Source organism: Peromyscus eremicus, chromosome 13 (genome assembly GCF_949786415.1).
Source record: "Peromyscus eremicus chromosome 13, PerEre_H2_v1, whole genome shotgun sequence".
Taxonomy (NCBI): domain Eukaryota; kingdom Metazoa; phylum Chordata; class Mammalia; order Rodentia; family Cricetidae; genus Peromyscus; species Peromyscus eremicus.
Genome location: NC_081429.1, coordinates 22,552,804 through 22,565,101, shown reverse-complemented (window position 1 = coordinate 22,565,101; position 12,298 = coordinate 22,552,804). Strand labels below are relative to the sequence as shown.

The 12,298-nt window shown below is 42.5% G+C and overlaps 1 protein-coding gene across 2 annotated transcripts in view; it reads left to right on the top strand.

Annotated features, from left to right (window-relative positions):
* Ptprm (protein tyrosine phosphatase receptor type M) overlaps positions 1–12,298 on the top strand; it is a 713,675-nt gene that overhangs the window by 133,291 nt on the left and 568,086 nt on the right. The gene's annotated exons all lie outside the window — the stretch shown is intronic.

Sequence of the window (12,298 nt, the reverse complement as noted above, 5' to 3'; positions counted from 1 at the left end):
GTACACTGCCATATTCCCTAGACCCAGAGTTACAAGTGGTTGTGAGCCACCCGATGTAGCTGAACCTGAACTTGGGTCCTCTCCACTCTGCTTTCTTAATCCCTGAGCCATCTTTTCAGCCCCTAAACAACTGATTTTTCGTTATCATCTAATATCCTAAATGACAGCATTTCTCTATCATAATGAATAGACAAAGGACCAGTTAGCCTGTGCTCAAGTGTTTATGGACTCTCTCGCCCTCAAGAGGCATCACCCCTGAAAACCCAGATGTTCAGTGCTTCCTCCCTTTCTTTTTTTTTTTTTTTGGTTTTTCGAGACAGGGTTTCTCTGTGTAGCTTTGCGCCTTTCCTGGAACTCACTTGGTAGCCCAGGCTGGCCTCGAACTCACAGAGATCCGCCTGGCTCTGCCTCCCGAGTGCTGGGATTAAAGGCGTGCGCCACCACCGCCCAGCCACTTCCTCCCTTTTGAAAGTAATTGCCCTCCAACTTTCTTCTTTTCTGTTTGTCTGAGCTCAGGCTTTCACACATGTTGGTCATATGCTCTCCGGCTGAGCCCCATTCCAGCCCTCGGTTCCCCAAACCTTCCATGGGAGATTTTTCCTTACATGAAATGCTTTGGCTTTTCCTGTCCATCAGAGCAGTAGAGAAGCAATTCTTGCCATTTACAGCTTCAGTTCTTTGGAACCAAGGACTTTGCAAAGATCCTTGTTTGTCCATCATGCAGCACACATTGATTCCACTTTGGTTGGAGATGTAGACAGTATTCTATGGAGAGATTATATAGTAGTGCTCCACCTAGTCCTTGAGTAGAATAATCTCTTTCCCAGTTCTTTTAATTTTCTGCTACAGACAGAACTGCTGCTGTGTTTTAAAATAGCATTTATTTTGTGATAATGGAGAAAGAAAAAGTACAAAACACTCAAGAGAACACAGTTCAGACAGACTTTATGTCCGAAGGAAATGTAACATTCCTGTAATTTTGCCAAATAAAAATGATCTTGAGGCCAGTGAGGTTGCTCAGCAGGTAAAGATACTTGCTGTAGAACTCAGTGACTTGAGTTTGAGCCTTAGAACCTATGAAGAAGGAAAGCACCAACCACAAATTGTCCTCTGACTCTACACATGCACCCTTGCCACTGTCCACACTAGATAAATAATTGTAAAGCTTTTAGGAATAGAGTAGATTGTTGGTTTTGCTTCCTGCACTGCCATTTACTGAGCCATTTCTTCTAAGTGTCTTGTCTTTATTATTTCTAATCACACATTTGAGTCTGTGACTTCAATTTTTATACTTACTGGCTATACTAACATAAAAGTAGTATTTTATTATTGTACGCATATGGGTATTTTGCCTGAATGTATGTCTGTGTACCATGTGCCAGCCTGATGCCCACAGAGGTCAGAGGAGCACATCCTTTCCCTTGGAACTAGAGTTCCAGATGGTTGTGAGCCATCATGTGGGCGCTAGGAATCAAACAAGGGTCCTCTGGAAGAGCAGCCAGTGCTCTTAACTGCTGAGCCATCTCTCCAGCCTCCAATGACAACTTTTAAAATGCTTGTCATTCGAAGAGTTTAAATCATACAGAATTGTGTAATACTAAGCCAACCTTCAGCCCTACTCTTCTGATCTGAGTGATAAAATCCTGAATTAACCTATCTCGAGGACACTGTGCTGTTAAAGTTGATACTCGTGTTTCATGAATGGAAGTGAACTTCAGCTGTGCTTCATTGCTTATGTCCTGAACCACCTTTCTAGTATTGAGTGTGATGGGGTGGCTTCTACCTTCACCCTAGAATTGACATGGCCTTCAGCTTCACTGTAACATCACCCTCGGGTTGTATGGAGGTTCCAGGACTCCTCTGTTCTAAAGGTTTGACCAGTTTTCTAAATGCCATGATGGGCTCTGGAAAGTGAAAGTGGCCTCTCAGCGTGAAGCCAAGGCACATTTGTTGTTTGTTGTTGGTTTTGGTTTGGTTTTTGGTGTTTTGTTTTGTTTGGTCTGGTTTCTTCTGGGGGATGTCACTGCAGGATGTGAAGGGCTTACATTAAATCATGTTATGTTCTCGTTTTCTTGCTGAGCACTTAATGCTCCCTTCTTTATAAATTTGTTACATAAGTTATTGTCTTCGGCTGAAGATGTAGTGGTCAGCTATTTTTATATTAGCTGTAAGAATGTCGTCCTGTGCTTGAATGTTCCTCCCTTCCTGAACTATAGTATAAATTAGTTTTAGAGTGAGATGGAGAAATGTCAATGTCAACATTACCTTATCCCTCTTTGGTGTAAGAGCTTCCTCCAGTATTTAAATCTTCCACCTTGGAGGAAAGCTACTGAAGACGCAGGATCTTAAAGGGGAGTTAAATAAACAAAACAAACAACAACAACAACAATAACAAAATTCAAGATATCTTAAGACAGGATGTCGAAAGGGAGGTAAAACACAGAGGTGGTGGTGAGGGCTGAAGCTCCTTTGGATACAGGATGCTCACAGAATGCTGAAGGAAGTGGCTGAGCATCCCACCCTTCCAGGAAGCTCCTTAAGCTCAGAAAGTAGGCAAGTCGAAGGCTCCACAGAGTCCCTGAAACCGATCAAATCACCAGGCCCCTCCCTCCCAAGCATATAGAAGCAGGAAGGACTGTGGAGGGTCTCTCACACCAGTTGAGCTGCTTTGCAGAGCTACCAGGAAAGGCCCCTCCACAACACATCAGCTGCACAGTGTGCTCAGGTCTCCAGGGTTTGTGGGCTGCTTTGGTGGGCTTTGGTGCTACACTTCGAGCTATTTCTGTTCCTATAAGTAACCCCTCACCTATATTCTTACCAATAACCCCAATACAACTTGTTTTTCACCAGTGTGGACTTTGGTAGTGTCTGTCATCAGTTCCCTATCTGGGTTGGGTAGACATTTGTTCATGTCTCCTCAGGACTGTTGGTACAGCATATCCAAATATTAGAAACATGAATGTAACTAGTAGACATAGCACTCAAGAAACACCCATATTCCCTGAAAGACAAATGACTATTCTGGGATTATGTACACTTCAGCTTGTCTGTATCTCTCTTCATTCAATTTAGGATGTCTAATTACAAGTTACTTATCTGTGGGTGTTGTGTTACTCAGGAAACATGGAGCTAAGCATGGGATTTCTTTACCAGTCCCTCATAGTAGATCCCCTCCCTGAAGGCAAGTCCCTGTGGTGTTGAGAATGTTTTGTCTTTGCTGGGGAGAGCTAGCTTACTTATACATTTGTAGCATTGTAGATTTACTGAGACAGCAATGCCTCCCTGACATGTTGATTGCACGTCACATCACAGCTGGTACTGAGGGACTTGTTCTGTAAGATTTCTGGCCTTCCCTCTATCATAATTGCCGAGTGTCACATTGGCTTGATGGAGATGGATGTAGGATGGTTGTTGATGAAGAGCTCTCGATAAAGACAAGGAGTTCAAACACAGACTCTGCCTGGAAATTCAGCAGCAAGTATCACTCATCTATCATCATTTAACCAGTGAGAAAGATCAAAACAACTTTCCATCCATCATATCTATTTCATTATGCTCCAGAGTGAATTATATTGTATTTAACAACTTTCATCTTGCAAGATTTATACACTCCAAAAGCAAATGGCACTTCTCCATCAAATCATTGTTTTCTGTTCATCAAATGAACATCTTAAGACTTGTTCTGGATCATTCAATAGGCAGTATATTATTTTCAAAGTTTCCATGGCTCACCCCAAATTTTATTCTTAACAATGACAGTAAATATCAGCCACATTTATATAGCAAGGGAAATATATGGACAGGATCAAATAGTAGATTATTCCTGTATATATGTAGTACTAATTCAGATAGCTTGGTTTTTAAGCTGAGCCCCAGCAGGGCCATCTCTATGACCTTCAAAGGAGCCAGGATAAAGATGCATGTTTCCTCACTTTTGAAAACAGTTGTTCTTTATTTTACCATTCATTTTCCCCTTTAAATTCTTCATGGATTTGGTGAGGCTTATCAGTATCTTTGAATACTTATGCCAGAATGGAAGGGTGGCCATCAACTTTTAGAAGTTGCTGTTTTGATTTTGAGTGTTCCAAGCACTTAAATATGTATAGCAAAGAGAAAAGAGACCTCATTTTGTCTCGGCTTCTCTCCATCCCATGTAATATTTGGAGAACTGCTGAAAAATTAATTCATGAACATCATCAATGGAATTGTTCTGTGTTTCCATTTTGGTTAATTTTTACATCTGTAGAAGCAAAAATAAAATACTTAAGGTTTTTTATTGTTGTTGTTGTTGTTGTTTTCCTTATAAGAAAATCCAACAAGAAAGCATGTGTAATATCTTGATGGAGTATCTTGGTATAAAAATACTATGTTTTAATCAGGATTAGATACAGCCTAAGGTATTAGTGAACACAGAATAAGAATGACATAAGCATGAATATATTTTTATATAAGCAGAATATTATAAGAATTTATAAGCAGAATATACTTTTATTTAAGTAAAAAGAAGCATTCCTTTGGTTCCCTCTTTCTTGCTTTCTTTACTATCCTGAGGTAATCGGCCATCTGTCACCATGACAAATTGCCTGAGGTAAAGTTATAAGGATGGAAGGTTTCTTTTAGATCATGTTTTCAGAAGGGTTCATTTGGTGCTCCTGCTCTGGGCCTGGGCATCATGGCAGGAGTATGGTAGTTAGGGAACAGCATGAGAGGAAGAGGTCAAGGGTGCAGATATCTGTTGTATGTTCTCGGTTACCTACCTTTCTTACCACTTGGCTCTACCTCCTGAAGCACCCTCACCTGCTAGTATATCTACATGTTGGGGAGCAAGCCTTCAACATGTGTGCTTTGTGGGATATTTACAATCCATGTGTTACCAATGAGAGCTGAAGATGCATGTTCATGCTTCAGCCATTGTGTCCTTCTGTCAGGAGTAAACATGCTGAGGGGTAGTGTGTGTGATGAGGCAGTATGGACGGGCTTAGAGGTTGCATCTGGAAGCAGCTATATAATAGTTCCACTGAGGGTTTAGTTTTCTTTGGCCAGAACTTAACATAAATGTTTTTCACTTAAAGAAAGTCTGACAAATTCACAATCTATTGTGGCAGCCAGGAGTCCAGCTGAAACTGGGAGTATATGACTATAGCTGACTTTAGTGAACCATAGTAGTTTAATTTGAAGATTTGGGTTTTGTTTCTAAATAGGATCTTGCTGCATAGCATAGCTTAGCATGAAACTCATGATCCTCCGGCCTCAGTTTCCCCAGCACTATAATTTTTGTCATATGCCACCATGCCCAGCTAATTTGCCACATGTGAAGCTTTGTCATTTGTGCACAATAGTATATTCGAGATTTAACTGTTTCCCACTAAGTCTCACCCCCTTCATTCTCTCAGTAAAGTCCATTTTTATCATCTGTAAATCCTCCTTTGACCTTTTTTTTTTTTTTCTCTTACCAGGAGCCTAAAGAATGAAAAGCACTTTGTAACTCTGTACCTTCTCTAGAACCCTCTACCACAACATTTTAAGCACCTATATTTACTTTTGGTTACTTTTATTGTATGTTATTTGAAAAAAACAATCTGGCTCAATTCATCAAAAAGTCAAGTTCAAGACTGCAGGATTTCTGGGGTCATGTCTTCTCACTGGGCCCATGACTAAACAGACCTCTGCACCTTCGCTCCCAGGCTGGGAGAAGAAAGCGGCTCCCTGGAGCTTTGATAGGTCAGAACATGTTCATCCTTAGGCTGCTGTCTTTCCCACCCGTATCCTTGGTTCCTCACAGCCAAATGTGGGCCTCTTTTCTCTGTCCCCCCACCATTGTGGGTGGGTGCCCCTTCCTCCATATTAACCTTTAACCTGGTTGAGGGAAGTTGATCCAGTATAGCACAGACCAGTATCAGGTATGTCTTCTCAAACCCACCCAAATTTTCAAAACTCCCGGGGAACGTATTCACAGTTCAGGCTGTGGACCTCCTCCTTGAGCTGAGTAACCAGAGTCCCTGCTTTACTTTAGAGATTGTTCCCAATGAGCTATCCCTGAGCTCCTTAGGCACCCATTCCTCCCCTCTTCCTCTCCCTACCCCCCAGCCGCCACCCCTTACATTCAGGAACTACTGTTCTGAAATGCAGGCTGTTATACCTGCCCCCCCCACACAAAAAAGTAAAAGTCCCTCAGCTCTAAGCACAACATACATGTGAGGGGCACTGAACCATTAATAAGTTCCACTCCAACATTCAGATATGGCCCTGTCCAGTTTTGAATTCTGTCTCCTCCAGCCTTTGCTTGGCCTCACGTTCTCTCCCTCTGCCAGAGGGTAAACACGTGGTATTAATTTGGAGCATCATGGGAATAGAGAGTGACTGGGTACCCCAACTCACATGTGTCAGATGCAGCAGAACTTGGGGGATGGAAGGTAGAAGAAGGGAGGAGGCTGTACATTTTTTTTTGTCCAAAGCCCGTGAGGACACAGTGTTTGTGCAGCCCGCTCGCCTGTGCGTTGGCTCTGCTTTATTTTGATATTGCTGTAGCCAATAAATATGGATGCTCGTTATATAATTGTGATTCCACGTCTACTCAAGCTTAATTTCAGAGTTAAGTTTTTATTAATATTTTGAGTATTAAGATTGTCATGTAATTCTGTCAACAGGCAAATGTTTGGGGGTAGAAGACAGGCAAATCTGGATTCTAGTGGACATTTAAAATGGATCGAAATTATTTCTTAAGAAGTGAAGCCGACTAGAAATCTGTTATCTATGTTAATTCGGGAAGAGGAGGAAATGGTGTGGAATTTTACTGCATCTTGGAAAAGCTCACCTGGCGTCAGTGTTGTGGGGTTGTAGTGGGAGATCACTAAGTTCAATTAAAATCACTCTCTTGGTAGCTTCGAGGACTTACGGGGCAAAATGCGAATTCTCTAAAGAGTGGTGCTTGCAAATTCACCAGGACAGAGATTCTCTTCCTTCCCCTGGAGACTTCCCCTAGCTTCAGCTGGAGCTCTTGCTTTGGCTGCAGAGCTATCTTAAGACCTAACTCTTAAAGTCACAAACCCAGGATGGCTTCAGAAGTGAGCAATAGATAACATTGCCCACTGAATGGGCCTCCACCCCTCAACACCACGTGGGGATAAGGGTCTAGTTTGCTCATCTTAAAGGTTCTAAACTTGGAGTTTTGAATCTGGAATAAACTGAGGAACACTTACAGCAGCGAGATGTGCTCCTCAGCGCATCCTGGACTCACATACACCTAGTGTGTCTGGTTGCTATGCTCTAAGGGTGTATGTAGACAGCTTGGGAATGACTCTGCCTGGTGCTCATAACCTTCCTTAGAAGGCTTGTGTGATCAAGGTTCAGCTTGGGCCAGCCCATTCATGACGCTCTATCAACCCATTTTATTATTATTATTATTATTTTTTTTGCACTGTGGGGTGACCTTGGGAAATGCAGAGAGGAAAATATGTAGTGTCTAATAGATCCTTTGCTCCCCCATCTCCAGGCTCTGGCTGTTGGCTGAGTTACCCATGAGTGGCCAAGTCAGAGTACCATAGATTTCCCTTGGGTTGGTGAGTGCAACATTCACTTGTTAGCCTGGATTTCGCCCAATGTCTTCAGTGTGTGTTTCTCACAGATGTCCCATCAGTCAGCACCACCGGTGATTTAGGGGGCCTTTCCATACACAAGCATTCTGTCATTCCTTCCTTGTGTTGATGAGAGCCTTCTTTTGATCACGGATCATTTTCAATTTGCTTTCTTAATCTTCAGCCTTGGGGTGCCGTGGGGATTGGATACAGGGAACGCTGTGCAGATTGACTAGACTTCATTCATGTGTCATTTCTGGTTACTCACCCACACCCTCTTGCTGCTGTTCTGGGGCCCTGGGCCCTGCTCTTAGATGCCAGCCCCTCCTGCCTTTGTTTCTCTTTGCTGCTCTTCCTTGGCCTTCAGTGCGGCTGGCGAGTATGTGACCTGCTTTTCTACAACTGTACAAATGTGTCCTTACCTTTAAAGACATTTTAAGTATTGAGATTCTCAAAGAGGCTCTATGTGTATACCCTTAAAGTATTTACTATTTTGCTATTTCTGCCCTGTATTAAAAATCATTGTCTATATTTAATCTTCCAGGCTGCACTGCACCATAGTGTTACCATTGGGTGTATTTTGTTCTGTAATCTAGTGAAAATTAAGTGAAATGGGGAATGTCTTTTGATCTGTTACATTAGCTACCAGTGGCTAGTCACACAGTGCTGAGCAGTCCTGCCTTCATGGAAAAATTCTGGGGACTGAAAGGTTTTTAGGTCTTGAGGGTTTGGGTGGCCTCCCCCATCTTACTACTCACACCTCAGTTCGATGTTGGAAGCGTATTGTCTGTATAGCAGTGGAAGCCTTGTGTGCTTCATGCTTAACGTGTACACCATGGAAGAGTTAAGGTTGCCAGGGTGACTGGAACAACTTATAAACTGCTCTCTCTTAGCCTGTTTACTTGTTGGCAAATGGACCACTCAGAGTGCCTGTAACTCATTGTTTTGGGTCTAGACTGTGGAACTTTCCTGCAAAGTTCTTAGCATAGTGATGTGTATGCTGTAGGTTTCTACTAAGGGATCATTGATTGTGCTGTGCCTCCTGTGGGTGTCACACCTAAAATGAATGCCTGTCAATCATGTGCTGTGACAGGAGCCTGGCACCCCCTCCCCCGTCTCTCAGTTCGGTGGTCATAGTAAAGTGCATAGTTTCCTGGAAGGGAGCCTTGTCCCCTCTGGTTGCGACTATCCTGGCTTTACTTTTCCTATGTGGAGTGGGTGCTTGCCATTATCCTCTAGTGATGACCCTAATGGTTGATAGTAATCCACAGACAGATTAAAAAAAAAATGGCGTCAAGGAAGTTACCTTTCTAAGCCCAATATCCTTTGTAATTTGATTCTATGTTTTGAGACAAGGTCTAACTGTGTCACCCAAGTGGGACTTGAATTTGTAATCCTCCTACTTCCATGACCCAAATGCCACCACACCTGACACCTTTAGGAATGTTACTACAAGTTTCTATGCCAGTCACAGGTACTTTCCGTGAATGAAAACACACAACTTCTCAGTGTTTGGAATGGCCACTGTGAAGCACCCGATGGGGTTACCTCTCTAAGTGGCCTAACCTTTAAGATTGGCACTCCGAGTCTTAGGAAGTTTTCATTTCCAGTGTTGTCTCTCTGCCTCTGAGGAGTCTCAGCCTGCAGGGATCCATCTGCCCGCACTGGCTTGCCTTAGCGGATGCTCAGTGTCAGCCTCCCTACCCTGTAATTGCTTTTATCCGTTCCCTAGGGCAACAGCCAAATTATAGATCCCCGGGGAGGAAGTGTTCCTGCAGGGGAGTTCCTGTTTATGGGGATGGCTGTATACCCGCTGATCAAGAACCATTGTTGTTCTGTTGGGTCACCGTCTAGTCTTCCAATTCTCATTTTTAAAAAGGGACATCTTGTAGGACTCAATTATTTATGTCGTGAACATGTTCTTCACTGAAGATTCTTAGAGTTTGAACACAGGATGTGTGTGTATGGTTTAAGGTATCTAAGCACTAGGTAGATTAAACTCAAAAATGCAGACACTAGAAATACTGGGGGAATGATGGTATGAGGTAGCATTGTAAAGGGATCCTTCAGAGAGTTTTCATCTTCCACTTTCCAGGACATCATACCTTCAAAGCAGAATGCTGTTAAGATATAGTGAATGAAGCATTGTTTGTCATTTCTAATAATTTTACAAAGGATTCCTGCACAGAATTTGGGATAAATGGATTCAAATAGTGGGCCCTTAGTTAATTTTCTAAAGATAGTACAGAGACCCCTGGCATTTTCTCATTTGTGCAGAATTGCTGAGGCCTGAGGTCCCCACTACCCATTCATCTCTCCCTCAGGCCATTCACCCAACCATTCACTCATCATTTATGGTACCAGGAAAGGAAGTGGATTTAAAAGTGCTTCTTTGAGAAATGCAGTTAAGTCTTTCTAAAGGATTTCTTTGGTTGGAAGGACCTGCTGGGGTTTTATGTAGCAGGTGAACTCTGGCTCTGATCAAAGACTTGAAACATATATGAGTCTCAGCTGGCCAGAAGGATGAGCACTACCCAGAGACTGTGGAAAATGTATATTTGTAAAGTTGTTAGCAGTTTCTCCTGAAAGTGAAAGTTTAACTTTAGACTGGGGATGAAATGGGATTGATTGACACAGGCGGAATTTGACTATTACGTGGGTGGGTGCTGTATTAGCCCTTCAGTTCTCATAGCAATGCCTGGCCCAGTGCTTCCTACCTGTAGTCGTAGCTACTCCAGAGGCTGAAGTGGGAGGATTACCTGTGCTCAGGTCTTAGAGGCCGTTTGGACCAGGACAAATGGGAAAAGAGTGGGTAAAAGATGCCCTGTACCAGGTACCGTTGGCACATAACCTTTGGAGATGAAAAGCTTAGTCTGGATGGACTATGTTGAGGGAAGGTGGGAAGATAATAGAGAAGAGTAGAGGTGGGATTCAAGGGTTAAAAAGATGTAGCAGGTACAGGAGGGGTAGGGAGTTGAAGGAAAGTAGGGAAGAGGGAAATCCACCAAAATGAAATATATATGAAAATCCCACATATATACATATTTTATATATATATATAAAATCTCTAAGTTATACTGAATAGAAAGGACAGAGTCCATAATCTGATTCTATCATTACTGCCTGTGTGGTCGCTTACTGTTATCTGTCTTATACTTTGTATCATTTTTCTCAGCAACAAAAATAGGAACTGCAATGTTCATCTTATCAAATTTAATGTGTTGTTGTGAGGATGTTATGCGATAATGTGTGTGAAAGGGGTGGACACTGTGTTATGTTACATGGACGAGTTAGTTAATATTCTTATACTTGCTCCAGTGCCTGTTTAATGAAATCTTTTCCAACAGTTAGAGGAACTCTCCCATCCTAGGCAGTGTTAGGCAATTGCCATTTTATCTCTAAGTGTTTACCGCATGATTATTCTGAAATATGAAAGCTATGGAAATATACACAATTGCAAGATGAATTTTGAATAATATTATATTCTTCAAATAAAAAGGGAATGACTAAAAAGAACCTGGTGATTTAGCAAATTAGACAAATGGGACCCTGGCTTTATTTGGGAAATGGGCATCAGGCTTTACCATTGTAGGATTATGGATGCTGTCAGCTAATGTCATTGTATTTGCCTTGAATATTTGGGACATAAAGCAGAAATGAGAAATTTCCTTAATATGTTTTGGTCTGTCGAACCATTTTACAGAGAAATCCATGCTCATCTTTTAGACTGTAGATTAAAACCACTCATACCAGCTATGAACATTAATAATGCGTTTATTTACATAAAAGTCAAAATGCATTATTCCATAGCTCTTTTCCTGGGCTTAGCATGCTCTTCTCTGGGAGGCTTCATGATTGTCCTGACAAAACCACAGAATTCATCTAACAAATGGGAATGATTACTGCAAAATCAGGCTTCTTAGACTTGCCTGCAATTAGTGGGAGAGCATCATACTTAGATTTTTTTTTTAATAGTTAGATTGATGGGAGAAAATCCTTTTTTTAAATCCCAAAGCAGACTATATATTTAAAACAATTTCTTAGTAAAGGTACAACTTCCAGGTGAGAAGATGGCGGGTGACATGAGGGACAGTTAGGCCATTCTTATCTCTCCCCCACCCCATCTAGTTACAGAGGAGCCGTGAATACAGAAGAGGAGGAATAGGTTCCAAACAGGCTATAAGCCTGCAAGAACTACACATTGGGCACCAGGTCCAGGCTGGAGGGGCAGCTAGGGGGAGGGTAAAGTGGCCAGTCCTGAAAATAGAACCCGTACTCTTCCAAGAAGCTGCCTAAGCCTGACTGGGCCAAATTTGAACACTCGGGTCACGTGTTCAGGGAAGGTGATCATCTGCCCAGAACTGTTGGGAGAAATATCATCGCCAATGCTGGAGTTGTCCAGTGGCTCCTAAGCAACACTTAAAGTCTCCCCAAAAGTGACATGGATGTTTATGAGGATCAAAACTAAGAGCTGCATGTCTGCTGGTGGTGTGGATTTGGCTAGCTGTCCAGCCCAGTCTCAGGTCCTCACCTTCAATGGTCTTGTCAGTTCATCCAGCAGGACACCAGGCTGCCTTTGCACAAGCCTGTAGACAGTGCTACTCCTAAGAGAGTCTTTATCTGCCCGACTTGATACCACCGGTTTCCTTAGAAGAACTCACATTTCTCCTTGACCTATTTACCATCCGTAATGGGGCTGACAAGAAAGAGGAGATGGGCAAGGA